Source organism: Sycon ciliatum, chromosome 11 (assembly GCF_964019385.1).
Source record: "Sycon ciliatum chromosome 11, ocSycCili1.1, whole genome shotgun sequence".
Taxonomy (NCBI): domain Eukaryota; kingdom Metazoa; phylum Porifera; class Calcarea; order Leucosolenida; family Sycettidae; genus Sycon; species Sycon ciliatum.
In genome coordinates this window covers 9463055-9485064 of record NC_088653.1, presented here as the reverse complement: position 1 = coordinate 9485064, position 22010 = coordinate 9463055, and the positions used below count along the sequence as shown (strand labels likewise).

The window sequence follows — 22010 nt, the reverse complement described above, 5'->3', positions numbered from 1 at the left end:
AATCGTCACTGGGTCAAATGAAAGGTGTTCAAGAGACCGTGCATGTAGATGCCTCAAAACCAATGTTCTTCAAGCCACGATCTGCCCCGTTTCACATCCGAGCACAGCCGACCAATAGTACGCAATTTTAAGCAGAGATAGTAGCAGCAAAACAACTAGTTGAGGAAGCTGTTCCCAGAAAACCAGTACACGGCACTCCAGCAAGCGTTCACCACCAATGCACGAGAGCTAAGAACAAGTTATTATTCCTTTTAAAGCCAGAAGCGCATACCGTAAAGTCGCGGATAAAAGCCGGGCTTATAAGCATATAAGCCGCTTTCTGCATCAGGCTATAATGAAAACCAGGCTTGTATGCAAACCATGCTTATATGCGCCACTGATATGCGCGACACGCGTACATCTACCACTGACTACCGGCGACAGTTTTACTATGCACCGTACATCGCGCATGCACTCTTGACGTACCCGATCCGCGCTTGCATAGAAGCCAGGCTTCCACGCGCGACAAGCTTATACGCATTTGATCCGTTTGATTTTCAGGCTTCTATCCGCGACGTGCTTGTATGCAAACCCGGCTTTTATCCGCGACTTTATGGTATATGCGCTTTGAAACTATGAAAATTCGCGCATAATATTGCAGTGCCTAGACCAGTGTACAAACTATCGTAACTCTGTGAGACATAAACGCATAGCAACAATCAATCAACCGTTGGAAAGGTCTTGAGCTCATCTTTCCGGTGATAATAACATTCTTCACGATAGGATAAAGATTTACTGAGCGGTGACAAGATGAACACGGACATCATGGCCCAGAGCGAACGGGTATTTTTTTGTTCATGACTTTTCAATTTTTTGGAGCGTACTAGGGGATTTCCCTTTGGCACATCTCATGCTTGATAGGCATCAAATGAAGTGCTGGAATCTCTGCTTCGCAGTGCAGTTTGAACCGTGAAACTCGGTTGAATTTGGCAAGATGGCGAACAAGAACCTGAAATTGAGTTGTTGTGGCGTTCCGAGGGATGGTGGAGTAGTTTGGAGAGGAGATGGAAGTGGCAAAGTGTCTATTGTATGGCACGTCGCATGCTTGATAGGCATGAAATGAAGCGCTGGGATCTCAGCTTCGCCATGCAGTTTGAATTGTGAAAATCGGTGGAAGTTTGGCAAGATGCCGAACAAGAACGTGAAATTGGGTTGTTGTGCCGTTCCGAGGAACGGTGGAGTAGTTTGGAGAGGAGATGGAAGTGGCTCTGGTGTGTCTATGTCGCTGAGGGCTACCATGATGCATTCGCTTGGTCCTGATCTTTCCAACAAGCCCAGGATGATGAAATCCGTCAAGGTGGAGAAAAATGAGAATAAATTTCTTTCAGACCTGTGCGCGCAAACTTCACCAAGAGAGTCAGCGCGCTGGACAGCCGGCCTATTGGAGAAAAGGGGCCCAGCATTCAAAGGGTTAACCTTTTCCACCCCGGCCTGAAACCCATGAATTCCCAGTCCGCTCGCTGCGCCTCTCTCTCCGTCGCCCGGCAGAGCAGACCTGTGATTCGAAAAAATTCTTACTTCACTCACCAGGAACGGAAGTTGATCATCTTGGGCTCTTTGGAAAGCTTGAAGCCTTCTCTGTCCAAACGAAAAGAATTTTCACTCAGCAGGAGCAATAGAGTTGCCTTCACACTCCGTTGAGAGCTCCTCTATCGGGCCTCGAAGAGATATTCCACACCCAGTCACGAATTTCTTCGCTTCTACAGTTTTACTCAGCGCAGAGCAAAAATTCAAACTCTCTCAGATTCCTGAAGTTCAAGCGCTCATTTTGGTACCCAACACGCATGGGCTGTGCCCCTGTGAGTCATAGGGAAAGTCCCTTCCCTGCCGATGTCCACTCGAAAATCCAAGGTGCGAAATTTTGTGCCCTGTATTTCGGCCCGTGAATTGCGTTTCCACCTTCGGCGCTCCGGTTTTTTACTTTTCGCCCCAGCAAACGACATACCATTGGAAAGCATTCCTTCAGCTTTCCAACGAGCCGTCAGGTGTGAGAATCGAAGAAAGTATAACAGAGTTACGAATGTTTGAATAGCGAGGTATACGCAATCCGAGTTCACTGTACATACAGTACATTTTCTACCCGAGTATACTCGGGCTTGGGAAAGCAGGGCATGCTACAAAACGAGTATACTCGGGCGCGGGGCGCAAAAGGTTAAGGCATGAGGGGGATAAACGTAGGCATGCAGATGGATAAAATCCAACGCAGGTTCTCAGCAGAGCAAATTTGCAATGACAATCGGTACCTGTATGTCAAGGCCTTACTACATCGACTGGAATGGCAGCACTGCTCGGTCTGGTTGTGCTTGAGCAGCTGCGGCGACACCGCGGAATTCCTCCATGTCGAAACGAGGCAACAAATCGGCAATGCAGTTAGACTGGCCAGCAACGCGAGCAGCAGTGATGGTGAATTTGAAGCGGGCGCACACAAAGAACAGCTCCCTGAGCAGGGTCCTCAATGGCGGTGACATGAATGTGGCGGAGCGGATGCAATTTACCACAGCCTTGTTGTCACAGTGCATTGTGATACGAAGCTGGCACCATTCCTTGCCCCAGGTGCAGCAAGCTGTGACCAAACCGTAGTGCTCCTTCCACTCAATGTTGTGAGCGAGTTTTGCAGGCAACCAGGTCCCTTGAAGCCAGCGGCTGCTGTAGAATGCGCCCCAAACCAGTGTGCCGCTGGCATCAGTGAACAGCTCCAAGTCTGGAGATGGTGTCCCATCTGGGAAAAGCAATAATGACTTTCTGTTCCATTATTCCAGGAGCCTTAGCCACCATTGAATATCTTCCTGGTACTCGGTAGTCAAACTGATGCGGTAGTGAGGCTGCTGGTTGTGACTGTAAATAGACTACAGGTGCCGCACAAATATCCGGCCGGGTACGATGACTCCTGCAGCGAAGGAAAGTTTCCCCAGAAGAGATTCTAGTCCGCGCTGGCACATGGTGAGGTTGATGCTCGCTGGAGTCAACAGGCGCTCAATGTCAGCCAAATTGTTGTCAGGTGTCAGGCTTCCATCTTCTCACAATCCATGATGCTCATGAATGTCAGGATACGAGACGGGCCTTCCACCTTTGCAGGTGTGAGCGGGACTCCGAGGTATGACCAGTCACGGAGGAGAATAGCCAGCTGCCGAGTCGCCACTGCTCGGCCCGCGGTCACGCATAAGTAGTCGTCCAGGAAATGCAACAAATTAGAAATGGAGAATTCGTGGTGCATTATCCATTCGATGGTGTTTGCCACGGCATCAAATACCGCCGGGCTAGAGCCGAGCCCAAATGGCAAGACACGGTCGTAGTAGTACTTCCCCTGCCACAGGACACCGAGGAGATGCCAATAAGGTATTTTTGCGAAAAGCGCTCTTCACATCAAGTTTATAGAGGTGGGCAGGAGACAGGGAGGACATATTGATGTTAATGGCTTCATCATTGCTGATGTACTGCAAAGAGAAATGCTCGCTGGCCGTTAACGCTGGAGCCAGCAGGGCTGGACAGGTAGTGTATCAAGTGTAGCTTGCCATTCATTTTTGGAACGACGCCAATGCCAGAGCAGTACATAAATGGGAATGTGGGTGAATCAAACGGGCCAGCCATTGCAGGAACCAGTGAGCTGTGTGCTGATGAGAGGTTTGACGAGTGCTGGTTAGTTATGCAGTTGCCGGTAAAGCCATTATCAAAGCCGCAGCGGAGGCTGTTAATAACATACGAAGCCAATGAACTGTCAGGGTGGCTACGGAGCAGTAGTTTGAAGCGAGAAACAGAGAGAGAGGTGTGTGGACAGCAGTACATGCGCTTGTGAAATCAGTAGAACTTGAAGTGCAGGGAGAAATATTTACCATCGCGGTAGCTTGCAGCCAAAGCAGCAGAGTTACTGGCGCCTACTGCGTTTGGAACCGACATACAGACATGGGCGTACTTGCACATGCCCAGACTGCAACGCCCAGCGTTAAAGTTGCGGCAGGTTGGTTTGTCATTAGACACCGTACAGACTCCGTTGAAGGATTGCTGGTTGCTACGTTGGGGACGAAAGGGACACTGGCTGCCTGCGGGATGTACGAGGCGGCATGACTCACATGTTGGTCTTGATCGGCTAGTCACTGGCATTTGCCTCAGATTAATGTCGATGACATCGAAGCGCTTGCCTGCCTGAGCAGCAATGGCAGAGTAAAACTGGTTGTAGTACTACAGCCAAGCCTCCAGATAGTATTGCCTGTTGGCAGCAACAATGGTAGCTTGGTATGAGAGCATCTCCTGTAGGCGGGACGGGTTGGCAGACCACACGACAGTCATAAAGAGAGTCCATGCCTCCAGCCATGTCGACAAGTTGTGAATACATCGACGAATGGGCCGGGCAGCGTCACCTTCCACCACCTCCAAAGACTTGCCGCCACTGCTGAGCTGCAAATGAAGCTGGCGTGGAGCAGAATACGAGGTTGCCATGGCATCGTGCAGCAGCTGGGTGAAATGTACAAAGTCACCCTTCATTATTTTCTCTCGTAAAGTCTGGAGAACGGCGAGATTACCAGCGTTCGAAGACTCCGCCGAAGGTTGAGTTCCAGATCCAGGGGCAGTACTGGTGGCCAGCATTGGAGAGATGGCCTCCGACAAGGCAACATTGACTGCGGAGTGTACTTCCTGCCGCACAATCTGGTACAAATCGACATTCCTACTCCGGTCTTGGACCAGAGGACTCGGAGAGGCTGCTGCAACACTCTCCAGATCCTGCTCTTGTTCCTGCTCTGGCGCCCGCTGCAAGGATGCCGTGGCCGACGGGACTAGAGGTTCCCGTGCTTGACGTGTCCTCGATACTGGGCAGCAAACGGGCAAGTAGCGTTGGGTTTGTTCCGCTCGAATTGAGCCCACGGCCTTCCAGCTCGGCCCGGAAGTCCGACACTTTCATACGACATGCTTCAGAGGTAGACAACATGTTTGTCATGCAGTAAATGGCTGCGAGAGAACTACAAAGAGTCTCAATAATCGAGAGAGCTTGGAAGCTGTGTGGACCCTGGCTAGCGCCGGACATTACTGATGTAACTTCTTTTGGATAGCTACAGGGATAATTCTGTTCTCCAAGCAAATAAATTCCGGTGGCTGCTCAGTACCACTGCAAAGGAAAGCACAAGCCTAGGTGAGCACAGCAAGAGCTACCCAAGGTAATTTGGGCACGCATGCACAGCAGTTGAGTGCGCCTGTAAAGCCAGCTTAGTCGCCGCAAGAAATACAGAGCAGCGCATCGGTCTTATCGCTAACTAGGGTAAGCCCAAAGGTAACCCAACATTTAAAATTAAAAAATGTTCCACTGATGATAGTAATTTTTTTTTCATTTTACTTCCTCCGTATACAAAAACTTCGAGACTTTTTTCAACAGTGTTTTTGAGCAAGAACCTGCTCAGCGAACCACACCAAAGCCTGTCATCGACAACCTACATTCAGGTTGAGGTAAGTTTGGTTGATCCTGTCATCCTGAACAGATTCTCCGCGGAAGCCAAGCGTGTGAGGACGTTGCCGACAAGAACTCACGTGTCAAATTAAAAAAAATATATATGCATTTCACCAGAACTCCAGCTCCCTTCTACCCCTCTCTGATCCCCTTCGCTCAGCCTTAAACCTGCCTTGTGTCTCCCAGTCATCATACCTTATACGACTTTCAGTTCTCTCCCTCTTCCTAACCCACGGTGCGCTGTTTTTTACTATTCTGTTATGTCACAATTATCTCAATCTCAAATTCTCTCCATTATCGTTTGCAAATGTCCTTCCCTCTTGGATGCACATGTTCTTTTCTCCTACGTATCGGCACACATGAGTAACGATGAATCCGAGACCTTTGGTCAGAGGAGTTACTTTTGCCCCGCACCCACTTCCATCCAATATACCACCACTACGCTTTGCAACATCTGATGGTTCTGTCGTATTCAGTGAAAAGTAAATAAATAAATAAATAATTACCAACCACACAACAAGCCGACCTGTTTGGGAGCTATTACGCGTTGTATTACGAGGAGATAGGCAACAATTGCCGCATGCAATATGCAATATTCTGGTCCAATGCCAGAGCTAGTATTGCAAGCACTGCTGTAGTAGTAGTAGTAGTAGTATTTATTATTTTACTAGGGCAATCCCCACAGACTGTGAGTCTTTTTACAGGGTACCCTAGGTAAGTGCGTGAAATAGAGCTGAATGAAGAAAGCCGTAAGTGCGTGAAATAGAGTAAAGAAAAAAGAAAACGGTGGCTGCATACTGTGCCATTATGTGTTGCAAAAGAGGCTGCGAAGAGTACTGTTGAACATTGCAAAGGAGGCTGCCTGGCGGCATGCTGCTGGAAGCGAATTCCACCTGTCAGCAGCCAGGTAAGGCAAAGCATAGAAACCGTACCGTGACGAAGCATTAGGCAGGGCTAAAGCCAGGGCGGACTGTCCCCTGGTCAAGGCATTGGTATGGTTGCTATTTGATCTAAGTACAAAAAGCTCGGCAAGTAGAGGGCTGCGGCGACCATGCACACATTTATAGACAAGGCAAAATATCTTTAGGTTATAACGGATGGCGACAGGAATAATGTTGTGGCGTTGACAAATGTTGGCGGTTGGGTGGCATGGTGGGTAGCCAAATGTTATCCTGAGGCTACGTTTGAAGCATCGAATGAGTGTGTTGTATAGGGTTGCTGATATCGTGTGAACGTAGCAGTTGCTGGCGTACTCCATGGTGGATTGGATAATGCTTAGGTAAAAGGAACGTTGTGCCTGGGTGGTGATGTGATGTCGTATTCTGCGGAATGCGGCCAGCTTACGGTTGACGTCAGCAACAACTTTCCCGACCTGCTCCTTGAAGGCAAGGTGCTGGTCGACTAGCACTCCAAGGTAACGGACACACTGGGAAGGGGATACTGGGAAGTTACCACAGATGACAGTGAAGGTAGGTGGAAATGGGGTTGTCTTCCGGCGGACGATTAATAGTTGAGTTTTGTCGGGGTTCAGTAGGAGGCCCAGTTCCGTGAGGTGTGATTTAACCGCATCGAAGCTCTCTGATAGTCGGTCCTGTATCGTGTTGATGCAACTGCTCGATGTGTAGAGTCCTATATCGTCGGCGTAGAGTATGTTAGATGTGTGAGTTGGTGTGACGTCTGTTACGTGTCTTGTGTAGATTGTGAAAAGAACGGGGCCCAGGACAGAGCCTTGAGGTACCCCTCGACTACAGGTCACGGAGTCGCCGGATGTTTTTGTGGAGGGGTTCGTCACTGTCTGTCGACGAGCGCTTAGATAGGAGGCGAACCAAGACAGTGCTGTGCCACAAATACCGCAGGAGTAGAGCTCGTTGATGAGTGGCTGGTGCTTGACCCGGTCGAACGCCTTGCTCATGTCCAAGAATAACACTCCGGTGTTCTGACCGTCATCCAAGCGTTGTTGCCACTTTGATATAGCCAGTGAAAGTGCATCCTCTGTGGAATGATCAGAGCGGTAGGCGAACTGTTGGGGAGGAAGAATGTTGAGCTCTGGGTGGGTGTTGATATAGCGCTGCAGTTGATGAAGGACGATCTTTTCTAGAAGCTTGGATACGATGGGGAGTAGAGATATGGGGCGATAGTTAGAGGGACATTCTGGATTGCCTTTCTTGAAGAGGGGGAATACAGACGCTACTTTATATATGTCTGGAAAGGAACCGAGGGAGAGTGATTCGTTGAAAATGAGACAGAGGGGACCGGCTAGTTCTTCTGCACAGATCTTCAGAGGAAGGGGTGGGAGTTCGTCGGATCCGGTGGATTTGAAAGGGGAGATCTTCTTGAGGAGCTTGCAGACTTCAGTGGTAGTGACAGGGGTGAAATTTGCGAAACTGGTGAGCTGTCGGGGGCCTTGGGGGATTTGCAGGGAAGGGGGTCGCTCTGGGTCAGAGACGACCGATCCAAAGAAGTTGGTGAGGCTGGAAACGTCGGCTTTGAGAGGTGTTGGAGTGGTGTTCCGACCAAGGAGTTTGTTGAGCAGTTTCCATTGGCGGCGAGGATCATTTCGGCAGTCTGAGAACTCCCTTACTAAATATTGATTCTTTAGACGTTTGTTAAGCAGCGTGCCTTCTCTTCTTGCTGCACGGTACAGTTGCAAGAGCTGGGTGTCAGTCGGGTTTCTCATAACCCCGCGGTGAAGATGTTTGCGACGGTGGAAGAGATTTGTTAGCGCTGGTGTACACCACGGGGATGGCTTAGGTTTCCGTGATTTCTGACTGCGACAGGGCCGTAGTGGACACAGCGTGTTTACGGCCAACAGGACGCTGTCGCGAAACGCTGATGCTGATTCATCCAGCGATTGGAAGGTGCCGCTCGTCGATTCGGCCACATTCTTTGCGATTTCGGTTTTCAGCATATCAGGGCTGATTGAAGACAGAGGCGGTCGGCGGATATGTCGTATCCCTGTAGTTGCGGGTGATGAAGCTCTACCAGGGGCGCTGTAGGAGAACGTTACAAGGTGATGATCACTGACGTCTACTACGGGATGTACAGCTTGGTTCCAGATGAAAGCTCTGGAACTGCCTGGCGCACGACCTAGCAACTGTTGATCGACCAGTACAACGTCTAGACATGATTGGCTGGGGAATCGTGTGGGAGAGGAGATTATGTTCTCAAGGTGAAGTGAGCTGCAGAACTCTTTGAAATGGTGAAGGTGGGATGTGGGTGGTGTTCGCAGTGTGTCACAGTTTAGGTCACCCAGAACAATCATCGGTGCACGTGGGTTGTAGAGATGATCGGCGGTATCGGTAAGAAGCTGCCAAAAGCCCACAGTGTTGTTTGGGGGCCTGTAGACACAGGTCAGTGTAAGCTGGTCAGTTTTTGTGGTCTGCACCACAATGCACAAGACTTCAAGCTGGTTTGGATTTGGGAAGGTGATGGCAGTGACAGTGAGTGAGTGCCTGACATAAAAACATACTCCTCCACCTTGCTGGCTAGTCCTGTCAGATCTAAGTATAGAGTAGCCAGGTATTGCAACTAGGGCATCGCTTATAGTGTTATTGAGCCAAGTTTCAGTAATGGCTAATACATCTAGGTTAAAATTATGCAAAACGTGGTGGACTTCTTCAACTTTGTTCCTGAGGCTGCAAATGTTGAGGGTTCCTACATTAAGGCTAGTGTGGGGTAACTTACAAGTGTTTGATGGAGGAGGAGGGGAGAGTGGTGGCTGCACGCCTGTGGCTGTAGACCGGTTAGAAGCTGCCCTTGCGTCTGCGGATCCGCTTGAGGAGGTTTTCGACCTCTTTCGCACTGGCTTCGTTAGCCCACGTGACCTGTGGGTCTGTGTCGTTGTTCTGGCATTCCGAGGTGGCACTGTTACCTGGGCGAAAGGAGTTCTTTCCCCTCTTCATTGGAGTAAAGCCATCGTCTTCAGTGTCCGGTGATGGGTGTGTGGTTTTCCCCCTGGAGGTGGCCAGAGCAGTCGTCGGCGTGACTGGGGTGCAGGCGACTGTGTTGGCGGCTGGCGACGCTGCTGGCTTCGCTGGGGTCAAGCTTGTGTGCGGTACTGCGGCTGCGACCACCTCAGTGCTGGCAGGTGGTGCGCGTGCGGTTGGACTTTGCAGGGCTTGACTGTACGTGTTTGGTGGTGGTACCTCAGTGCTGGCGGGTGGTGCGCGTGCGGTTGGACTTTGCAGGGCTTGACTGTACGTGTTTGGTGGTGGTACAGCTACAACTACCTCCGTGCTGGCAGACGGGCCTTGACTGCACGCCTCCCCAGCTGGTGGCGGTGTGCATGTCGTGGATGTCTCAACTACCTCCGTGCTGCCAGACGGGCCTTGACTGCACGCCTCCCCAGCTGGTGGTGGTGGGGCTCGCCCTGTACGGGGTGGTGCACGTGCGTTTATGCCCTTATTTGGGCATTGTGCTGCGAGGTGGTCAGGGTTGTTGCACACATTGCAAGTACGCACCTGGCCATCGTAGCGTACGCGTACAGTCAGCCCGCCCTGGGTTTTTATGACGGACGGGATGTGGGTGCCCTTGTTTAGCTTGAAGGTCAAATGTCGTATACCCGTAGCAACTCTCAAGCCAGATTTCGTGACAATGTGCCCATGCCGTACTCCCTGCGTGCCTGCGCATGTCCCGTACCCCGCCAAACCGACAATGAGATCTTGGTCAGAGACCCAGATTGGTGCATCCAAGACTCTGATTTCAACCAGGGGTTCCGTGAAAAAATGGACAAGAATGGCGGTTCCGTCCAACTCAATGCCGTGATCTGCCATGGCCATCGCACTCTCGTTGGACAGGAAAGTTACAATGCATCGACTATTTGCACTTATCTGTACCGATAGGAGGTCATCATAGCCGGAGGCCGCGATCGCCTCAGCCACATCCAAGATTTTGATGTTCCGGGGGCAGACAAACTTCACGGAGTTCTGCTTCAGCTGTTCAGCAGGCACATCTTTCCAGACCGGAAACGTTTCCTCGTTGTTCATTTCTTGATTCCTGATAGACTGGACTTATGACATATGAAATTGGCAGGCAAAACGATTAAGGAAAAAACACACTACAAAGGAGCGTCAAAAACTGCATCCGACTTGTAAACTGACGACGTCACTGCTGTGCGTTAGTATAGCCAATGCCGACACTAACTGGGGCAACAAATGCCCGGCGAGAATTCAGACGTGTCAATACACGAGCATGCAGTAGGGATGCACTTGCGGGCGAATATAGGCGCACTTGGCTCAATGCCGGCCTTACCCACGATCCCTACTGTTGAATTCAAGTGTCAATACACGAGCATGCAGTAGGGATGCACTTGTGGGCGAATGTAGGCGCACTTGGCTCAATGCCGGCCTGACCCACGATCCCTACTGTTGAATTCAGATGTGTCAATACACGAGCATGCAGTAGGGATGCACTTGTGGGCGAATGTAGGCGCACTTGGCTCAATGCCGGCCTGACCCACGATCCCTACTGTTCTCCCTTACGGGATGGCTTAAAGGATGCACTTGTGAGCGAATATAGGCGCACTTGGCTCAATGCCGGCCTGACTCACGATCCTTACTGTTCTCCCTTTCGGGATGGTTTTGAACGGAATGCTAGTGAGAGATGATGGGGTGGGTGGTGGTGATCAGAAACTGGCCGCGATAGTCAAACAATTTGACCGTCAGCACAGCAAAGCGAAGAGCAAGAAACAACAGCAGGGGGAATTGGAGTAATGCGCATGCTCCGCACAGTCCCGTGCGGAGACGCGGGAATTCGGAGTGCATGCATGTTATGCATGTACAAGTGTTGCTTATGGCAAGGATGTTGGTGTGTTGCTAACTCCACTTACCGTACCATGCACGGAAACTTATATTTACCAACCACACAAAAAGCCGACCTGTTTGGAAGCTATTACGCGTTGTATTACCAGGAGATAGGCAACAATTGCCGCATGCAATATGCAATATTCTGGTCCAATGCCAGAGCTAGTATTGCAAGCACTGCTGTGCGTTAGTATGGCCAATGCCGACACTAACTGGGGCAACAATTGCCCGGCGAGAATTCAGACGTGTCAATACACGAGCATGCAGTAGGGATGCACTTGTGGGCGAATGTAGGCGCACTTGGCTCAATGCCGGCCTTACCCACGATCCCTACTGTTGAATTCAGATGTGTCAATACACAAGCATGCAGTAGGGATGCACTTGTGGGCGAATGTAGGCGCACTTGGCTCAATGCCGGCCTGACCCACGATCCCTACTGTTGAATTCAGATGTGTCAATACACGAGCATGCAGTAGGGATGCACTTGTGGGCGAATGTAGGCGCACTTGGCTCAATGCCGGCCTGACCCACGATCCCTACTGTTCTCCCTTACGGGATGGCTTAAAGGATGCACTTGTGAACGAATATATGCGCACTTGGCTCAATGCCGGCCTGACTCACGATCCTTGCTGTTCTCCCAAAAATACAACATGACCCAAACAGGATTTATCGGCATTACTATTTACAGCAATAGATGCGAGCGCCGTCCAATGCGGCTGCCCATTAGCATAGTGGGCAATGCGCTCTACGTACCGGATCTGGAACAACGCTACTGGCACTGATCAGTCCCTGGGTGTGGCTTGCCCTGGCGCGGGGGCGACAAGCGTCCGGAGCGCTGCAGCGAAGCGTATGTCGTGCTGGAGCTGTCCGCCAGGCCCTGGCGGATGAAATACATGGTTGCGTCGTCAACTGCTGAAGGGTGGACTGCGCTGGTTGTGTCGGCACTGCATCGGCAGTTGGGCTGCGAGTCCGGAAGCGCCGACAACCTGACCCAAACAGGATTTATCTGCATTACTATTACACTACAATTGATGTGAGTGCCGTCCAATGCGGCTGCCCATTAGCATAGTGGGCAATGCACTCAAAGTACAGGATCGTGAACAATGCTGCCGGCACTGATCAGTCCCTGAGTGTGGCTTGCCCTGGCGCAGGGCGACAAGTGTTCGGAGCGCGGCAGCGAAGCGCATGTTATGCTGGAACTGTCCGCCAGGCCCTGGCGGATGAGGTCCATGGTTGCGTCGTCAACTGCTGGAGGGTGGACTGTGCAGGGTGTGTCAGCACTGAGTCGGTAGATGGGCTGAGAGTCCGGAAGCGCTGTACTCGAACACGAGTAAGAGACTTAGCAGGATCATTGCAGAGTCGCCGTTGGACTGAGAATCCACATTAGCCGGTCTGTTGAACAGAAGGGAGGATCTAAGGCCAAATGGTGGTGCCTTATCTACATGGTACGAACCTTTCCAAAAATGCCAAGCCGGGGCCAGACATGAGGGGAAACAGGCCAAAGCCGCCAGGCATACTTCGTGTCAGCTTTAGAGAGGAGAGCTCAGCATCAGGGACCTAAATTTCCGAGCCATCTTCAAGATTATGGGCTGGTACGAAAACAGCTCCGGGGGCCCTGGAGGGGTGAGCTGCTGCGTAAGTCGCACAATACGTGTTCGGAGCTGCAGCGCGAACCTCCTCCCGACTAAAGTCTCCCAGGCCAGGGATGGGGCTGCAGTTGCCTCGGCTAGGTTCTGCTCCGCTGCCGGAGCGGCCAAGTACAGTAGTCTGGAGCCAACTTCAACTCCAGCAGGCGAGTCCGCGGAGTAGGTTTTGTTCCTGTCGGGTCTAAATAATTGCGGGATGCCAGTGCGTTTCGCAGCTCAGGAGAGCGCATTTTGGCTGGACATCGCTCACTGACAGAGACATGGTTGATCGGATATTGATCAGAAACTGGCCGCGATTGTCAAACAATTTGACCGTCACTGCGTCAGCGCAGCAAAGCAAAGAGTGTTTTGGCTGGACATCGCTCACTGACAGAGACATGGTTGATCGGATATTGATCAGAAACTGGCCGCGATAGTCAAACAATTTGACCGTCAGCGCAGCAAAGCAAAGAGCGTTTTGGCTGGACATCGCTCACTGACAGAGACATGGTTGACCGGATATTGATCAGAAACTGGCCGCGATAGTCAAACAATTTGACGGTCAAAGCAGCAAAGCAAAGAGCGTTATGGCTGGGCATCGCTCATTGACAGGATCAGAAACTGGCCGCGATAGTCAAACAATTTGACCGTCAGCACAGCAAAGCGAAGAACAAGAAACAACAGCATGGCGAATTGGAGTAATGCGCATGCTCCGCACAGTCCCGTGCGGGAACGCGGGAATTCGGAGTGCATGCATGTTATGCATGTAGAAGTGTTGCTTATGGCAAGGATGTTGGTGTGTTGCTAACTCCACTTACCGTGCCATGCACGGAAACTTATATAATATAAACACTAGCAGGCAAGCTTGGCCACACCAAACATTACACGTTACTTGAACAATTTCTACCTAATAGGACTTCCGCTACCCTAGGCAGACCCTGACGGAGTTTTGAGGCCAGCTACCTCTCGGCGAGGAGAGAACCATTCGCGTGGCAATCGACTCTCCGTGAAAAATACAAGCTACATAGCGCCGACATACTGCAACAGCTACGATTTCAACTAACTTCTCGATCGCTGCTTCACAAAGTTCAACTACCGGTATTTACAAGTCCTGACTGTTGAAGTATGAAGCTGGAGTCTCATCGCCCACCTGCAGGTAGCTTATGGAGCTGATGGATTTCCCGACTTGGACTCCTGCCGCAAACCCTCGCAACATTACTACAGTGTATGCAGTGTTTCCGCACGCTCGTGTCGACATGTCACCTATACTGTACATGTACCGGGTCGCGGAGGAGCTTGACGACGTCCGCTGATTCCAGGTTTCCGAAATACTGCTGTTGTCTTCTTTGATGTCGCTGGTGACATTCTCCCCTTGCAGGGCGTGCGCATAGTTGTCGTCCCGGGGGTAAAGACTATGTTGTCTTTCGAATAGTTCTTCATCACGCTCACACAAATGATGTTTCTCATCATGAACTCGTTCCGACAGTGTGACACGGTGATGGTCTTTGGCGTGGCACTGGCTTGGCGAATACGCTATCTTCTTGTGCAATAAAACATTGATCGGCTGCAGTTGAGTACCGTCACTTTGTGGTTGGTCCTAAAGGAGGGCACCTGTCAGGAAAGAGGCAGGACTCATCAAAGACGAAGCGCTCGCAACAAACAATAGCACTAGAAATATCTCGTGACATTTACGGCCTATCGCACAGCGCTCACAGCCTTGCCTACTGCATCAAAGTGAGCTCTACATGTTCGGTGCCTTCTCCACACTACACAGAAGAGCAAAATATGGATTATGTCTTAGCATTTCAACTCCAACAGCAGACCATTACCAGTGTGAGAGAGAAAACTACAAAGGGCTTTGCTTTCTGTCGCATTGTCTTTCTTGCATGCCACTAACGAGAAAAAGGTGGGCTTTGCACAGCAAAGTTAGCCCATGCACACGCATACTGGCGGTGGAGTGCTGCGAGTGAGTGTCACGTGATCACCTCGTGACTAAGCCCCATGCGCGTGTGGCCTGTCAAAATTTTATGGACAGTCGTGGAGGCGGCGTCTAATTATTTGGAGATGTGTTTTGCTGAGCTATCTTTGTGCGAAGGAGCTTTCTTTGCGGTTGCAGTGAAAGTTTTTTTTCCTTCCGAGGTTTTCCCTTTTCTCCGTTAGTTGCTGAGATGAGCACTCGACGTGTCGCAATGCGCAACATGGCTGCGCGAGCTCCTCCTGCTGCTGCAGCACCCCCTGCTCCCTCGGCAACGCCAGCTTTTCTCCTGGCCAAATGGCAACCCTCCAGGCCTTGATCGCCACATAGGTCCAGGCGGCTGTTAGAGCGTTCGCCCCTGCAGCCTCGGGTCAGGCGGAGTCGACAGGCCGTCCGTCCCACCCGGCTGCCCCTGCCAACACTGCCGATCCTCGGGTGCAAGTGGAGGAGTCGTTTCCCACAGGTACGGGTGTGTGTAGTAGTAGATCCACACGTGCGCCTCCTAGTGGTAGCCCCCCTGCCCCTGTGGCTGCGTCGACTGCTGTCGACGGGCTGTCTCCCCCTAGTGGTGTGACTGTCCATAGCTCTTGTGTGCCTACTCCTAGTGTTAATATCTCTAGCAGTCTTGAATACAATGATTATGTGTGTAACCCTAGTGCTGTCAATGTCGGGTCCCATAAGGCCTCGTTCACACTACGGCAAGTTTGAAGCTGGACGCAGCGTCAAGACGCAGCACTTGATGCAGTCGCGGGGTCACACAGTGTTTTTTTTGCAGCTCATGACTGCCGCGGCCTGACGCATTTGGCAACGTCACAAAATCAACAGGGAAACTCATTGACGACATGGATTCCCACGGAAACCGGCCTTTTGTTTATTATACAAAAAATTGTCTCACAAAAGTTTCAAATTTTTCATTGATTTTTCATTATTACAAGAAGACGAAAGGTCCACGCGTGCACGATTGTTGTTGTTTCTTTTCGAATTATTTGAAGCCCTTTTCAGTTGTAGTGTCATGGATCAGACAAGAACAGTGTGCATCGCAGCTGTGTTTCTCCTGACTTTGTCATAGTGGTTCTCCTTTTTTGGGGCTCTTGGTGGCAATGAAGAGACGAATGTCGAAAGACTGCTCAACTCAAGCAACTGTCTTGAAAGACTGTTTTTCCGCCAAGCGTCACTCCCATCAGCGGCAACGCAGCCGATTTCCTCACGTCAGACGCAGCAGCGAGCGTCAGACGCAGCAGCGTCTGACGCTCAAATTTCCCGTGTTTGCGTCAGTTGCCATGGAAAAGCTCATGATTCTGACGCTGATGCAGCATTTTTGCCGTAGTGTGACCGAGGCCTAATGGGGTGACTGACCACTTGCCCCGCAGTACGTACGACAAGGTGCTGCGCGGGAAATATGTGGAGCTTGCGTTGTTCCTCACCCCCTCACGGACGAGCCAGCCACGAAGCGAGTCCAGGTGTCAAAGGACAGTGGCCAGCTAGTTCTCTCCCTGTCCCTGTCATCCCGCCGCAAGCTGGAGAGCCTTCCCATTTGGCTGGAGGCGTGGTCAGTGTATTGCGCAGTGATCTGCGACACCCAACCCGCAAGGGCGCAGTCGCTGATCACGTATCAGCTTCGTATCATACAAGCGGCGAAACGATATAGGTGGTTGGCGGTGTGCCAATACGACGAGGAGTTCCGTCGGAAACTCACCCACAGCCCTAGCGTGCAGTGGGATGTGGTTGACCAGGACCTTTACACCCGTTGCTTCACAGGCCAGGCGCTCGTTCTCTTCCCGCTCTGCAAACGTCTCAGCCACACCACCAACACTTCCCGGGATCAGAGCGAGCCCGGCACGAACCAGCCAGCGTGCGAGCTGTACAACAAGGGCCGGTGTAATTTTCGGAACTGTAGATATCGCCACGTCTGCAGAGGTTGCCACCCGGTGCGGGGCGCACACCGGCCAGTGAGGCCCCGGCTAGTCTGTATCCTGGCTTATCCACGCACACAGCTCACCTCCTGTTGTTTTTAATGCATTCGTGTTTGATTCGCACACACATACCCACCCTGCCTTACCCACTCACACCCCCCACACTCCAATTGTTCTGTAGGCATTAAAAATTGAATTGGTCGCACACCCTGATCCTGGATATGTTGCCCATTTGTTAGATGGTTTACACTATGGTTTTAGAGTTGGCAATGACGGTCCGCGTTATTCTTTCCTTTGTGAGAATCTTGCTTCGGCATTTGTTTCCCCTGCTTACCTCGCTAAATAGATTCAGCTTGGTCATATGGCCGGTCCGATTTGGCAACCCCCATTCGCCAACTCCCGTTCGGCTGGCATCAGTGTCATTCCGAAGAAGTCGGGTGGCCACCGCCTGATAGTGCATCTGTCTGTGCCGGCCAGCGCTAGTATCAACGATGGCATTCCCGATGACCTGTACAGCCTCAAGTACATTACTGTGGATGTCGTCGTGGGGCACGTGATCCGTCACGGCAAGGGCGCGCTAATATACAAGGTGGATATCCGCCACGCATTCCGCAACATCCCTGTCCACTCACACGATTAGCCCCTCCTAGGCATGGTGTGGGACGGGCAGTATTATTTCGACAAGGTCCTGTCATTCGGGCTGCGATCTTCCCCAGCTCTTCTCAACCTGGTGGCAGATGCGCTATGTTGGATACTCCCGCACAGCTATTCCCTGGCCGACCTCGAAAACTATCTGGACGACTACATCGGCGTTGCCCCGCCTAGCCCCTCTCCTCCGTCATCTACCGCAGCCATTCAACAGGCGACGCTGCTAACCGTGTTTGAAAACTTGGGCGTTCCAGTGGCTACCGGCCATGACAAGGTCGTCCCTCCAACGACTGTGATGACTGTCCTGGGGATCGAAGTTGACAGTGTGGAGCAGGTGACACGGTTCCCCCAAGTTGTCCGCCCTCCACACAGCTCTGGCAACTTGGCTCCAGCGCACCGACTGCTCCAAGCGTGAGCTCCTGTCCCTCATTGGCACGCTGTCCTTCGCCGCCAAGGTGGTCCCCGCGGGCCGCACGTTCATTTGGCGCCTCATTGACCTCAGCACAGCGGCTTCCGCCATGTCTGCCCGGATCGCGATCGACGAGGAAGTGCGCTTTGACATCGCCTGGTGGCATCGCTTTGCGGCCGACTGGAATGGGAAGGCCTTCTTCCACGACCAGCCCTGGTCCCGTTCTCCTGACCTCCAGTTGTTCACAGATGCCTCCGGCGAGGGCTACGGGGGCTACTTCCAGGGCGACGGTTTTTTTGGGAAGTGGCCGGAGGAGTTTGGTCTCCTCAGCTAAGCGTTATTATGGTTAGGGAAATGGTTCCCATTGGTCTAGCTTGCTGCATTTGGGGTCCGTGCTGGGCAGGGAAGAAGCTGTTGTTTCATTGCGATAATGAGACGGTAGTTTGAGCTTGGAAGAATGGTTCATGTAGGAACAAGCAGGCCATGGCGTTGATCCGCTTTATGTTAGCTGTTGCTGCTAGGCGCAATTTCATATTGTATATCCGCCATATTGCTGGCACTAATAACGGCATTGCTGATGCTCTTTCTCACTTGCAGCTGACCCGCTTCCGTCAACTGGCGCCAACGGCGGCTGCTTCGCCATTGCCATGCCCCTGCTGGACTGTGCTGCTCTAGGCCTTGAGGCTGATGCACTTGTAGCAGGTTCAGTGTCGGAACACTCAGCGAGAATGTTCTCCACTGGCATTGATGCCTTCAATGATTATTGCGTTACACATATTGTCAATCCCCTTGCACCCTCCAATGAGGATTTGTTATTTGCTACCGAGCTATCCTGTACGAGGTGTGTGGCGACTGTGCGTGTGTATTTGTCAGCGGTACGGTATCATTTGCTGTGCAAGCCTGTTCCTGTGACTTGTATGCAGTCGGTCCGTCTTTCTGCAGTTCTCAAGGGCCTTGAGAGGAGGCAGGGTCCCGCAACCACGACGCGGAGAGGTCTCACTGGGCAAGTTCTGGCCGACTTACAGCATTTCCTACTCCGGTCCAACTACAGCGAGTCGGACCGCGCAATGATCTGGGCCAGTGTCTTGACAGCGTTCCACGGCCTCCTGCGGGCGAGTGAATTCTTGGCACCGCATGCAACAAGAGTCGATAGCACACGCACGCTAACCTGGCAGCAGATCAGCGTCCAGGTATCATCGGCAGTCGTTCGCTTGCGGGTGACGAAGACAGCCCAGCTGGGTGACGGCGGCCAAGTACAGCTGCGCGAGACGCGCGACGACTTCTGCCCTGTGCGTGCCCTGACCGCCTATCTAGACCTTGCGGGTCAGAGAGAGGCGACGGAGCCAGTGTTTGTGTTTGGGTTTGGCCGGTTTCTGACCAGGGAGGAACTGAACAAGATTCTGCAGCTAGCCCTGAGGACGAACGAGGTCAGCTCTCACTCCATGCGTATCAGTGGCGCTTCACTCATGGCACAGCATGAGGCATGTGAATGGCAAGTAAAGCCGGCGGGCCGCTGGAGAAGCTCTGCATGCGAACATTACGTGCGGCAGGAAGCCTAGCTTGTAAGTTAGTGAGCGGCTCTCACCATGATAACCATGAGAACTAATGTGTGTATGCCTGCACGGGCACGGTATTACTGTGAGTAATTTGCTGCACTTGCAGCCGTGGCCACAAAGCTAGCTCGTCGTGGGTTGCGGGGAACAGGATGCCATGGTTTCTAGTACTACTATATTTTTGGGGCAAACGGGCCTCCTATTATGTCTGTATGTTGTGACGCCTGATGCCAGGCAGTCGTGTGAGCCCTCGGTGGGCGATTGGCTGCCTCGGTGGCCGTTTGTGTGGCCTCGACGGGCAAAATAATATCGGCCCACGGTGGGCAGTTTGCTGGCCTCGGTGGCAATTTGCGTACCCTCGATGGCAATTTGCACACCCTCGATGGGTTGTCTGCTGGTTTAGCCCTCGACGGGCGGTTTGCTGGCCGCGGCGACCATTTAAGCACCCTTGGTGGGCAGTATGCTAGTTTAGCCCTCAGCGGGCAGTTTGCTGGCCTCGGCGGCCATTTGCGCGCCCTCTGTGGGCAGTCGGCTAGTTTAGCCATTCGGGCGCCCTCGGTGGGCAGTATGCTAGTTTAGCCCCCGGCGGGCAGCTGCTGGCCGCGGTGGCCATTTGTCCGCCCTTGGCGGGCGGATGCTAGTTTCAGGCATGCATCTTCACTCACTCAATTATTATCAAAGAGCATATTTTTGAATATTTGAATTGTCCAAAAGAAATCCTGGCAACCCCCAACCCAATGTGTCTATTGTATGTTTGTGCACGCCATAGTGAGCGGTACGCCGTGCGGGTGTCAGAGCATGGGTACGCCAGTGGCGTGTGCGTGCATGTGTGCGCTTGTGTCTGACTGCGTGGGTGCACGAGTGCCCAAGCGCGGGCGTGCGGGTTCACTTGGAGGTGCTTGCATATTTACGGGTGCAGGGATTAACCGTGTACTTACCCTTGCATTCACTCGCGAACTATCAAACACGTCCTGTGCCGCATGCTGATCAGGTAGTGGCTACCAGTGCCATGTATGTGTTGTACAGTGTACTCTCAGTTGACATGCCCCCTTTCGAACCCAGACAATCTTTTCGGGATTGGTCTATAATGCCATCTTTCTGTCTTCAGGATGCCTAGTCGAATGGTCTTGGTCCGAGGAATTTGAGACGCTTCCTCCTTTATCCCCAATCGAACTCACGCTCTTCCACCGAAACTGGGTGACACTATCAGAGGGGGATTTAGGAAAGGGTTTGCTCCCACACTGGAGCTCGCGCTATTCCGACGACTTGACTTGACACTTGACTCCGGTGTGGCAGCAAACCCTTTCCTAGAAAAAAATCATCGCCGAAGTCGCAACCACTATTTCACAGAGGGGGGTTTGTATGCAAAATGTCACTAAAAGCGCCAGTTCGTTCTTATGAAAGCGCGGATGAACACGATTGGCCGATAATATGTTGTAGTCTTTTGGATGCTGAGTCGACTGGTATTGTTCCAAGAAGGCTGCGATGCAGCGTTTGGCCCTTATTCCCAAATAAAACACGGGTGAGTAAGCGGTCACGGGCTTGTCCGTACACCAGTCACCTGGTCATCGTGCCTGCAGGCTACAACATTTTTACACCAAGGTTCAACTCAAAGGTTCAAAGGGGGTTCAACTCGAGTGAAAGGAACGCGCCCAAACAGGCTGTAAGTTGTAAGGAGCTGAGCTGCTCACTTTGCACCAGCTGTACAAGTCATTGCCTGCCTGCCTGCTGGTTGTTTCACCTGCTGCTTATTCTTCCAGCCACGAACGCCACATCGGAGAGGTCATTCAGTGCACTTCGCAGCCTGAAGACGTTTATTCAATCCACACAAGACCGTGTCAATCATCCTTCTCCAAGTTATGAGAATTCGTATACATCTAGAGGTTTTACCAATGATTTCATAGAGATTTTCGAATGGACACACTAGTATATGAGGGTGAGTTAGCAGATTTTGGAATGTGTTCAATATGCGGCGGTGTGCCACGATCACTCACGAATCCGCGACTTCGCCAAAAACATTTCAACTGACGATGTAATTGTATAACCTGTATAGGTGCACTACATTGTACTGGTACATTGTAGTAACTTGATTCGGTCATATCATTTTAAGTTAAAAATGTCTCTCCGGACCAGTCAAATATGTGGCAGCTACAGCCCGGGCATACATGAGGCCGTGCACTATGTACGCATCAATGTTCAGTACATGAGGACAAATGGTTTGGTGTCCTTGAAAAATACTTGATGTCACAAGAGTTTGTTGCAAAGCGCATTTGATTGGTGCATTCCACCTCCAAAGCTCACCTCATCTTGGACATTAACGTCGACACCATTTTTTATCAGCAGCTCACACAGTGCTTTATGTCCACGGAACGCGCAGACATGTAGAAGTGATACTGGTTGGCAGTACTATTAGGTCACCGTAGCAAAAAACAAACAAACACACACATACACATTCTTACAATCACCCGCAAAGCATGCAAGTTCCAGATTTTTCCTTTCTACTGCAGCATAGTACCATACACATGTAATCAAAGTGCAAATGACTTGTTTCCAAAAACAGAGCATATCTCATCTTAGTGTGTGTGTGGTAGAGGACAGGGACATAGTAAATAC

General features: G+C 51.6%; 1 long non-coding RNA gene across 1 annotated transcript in view; it reads right to left on the bottom strand.

The window, feature by feature from the left end:
* The window catches only part of LOC135827562 (uncharacterized), a 60452-nt gene extending 38460 nt beyond the window's left edge, over positions 1–21992 (bottom strand). The window contains exon 1 of the long non-coding RNA XR_010555499.1: positions 21699–21992. This is a non-coding gene — a long non-coding RNA (uncharacterized LOC135827562). The remainder of the gene's footprint in view (positions 1–21698) is intronic.
* Positions 21993–22010: the final 18 nt, after the last annotated feature.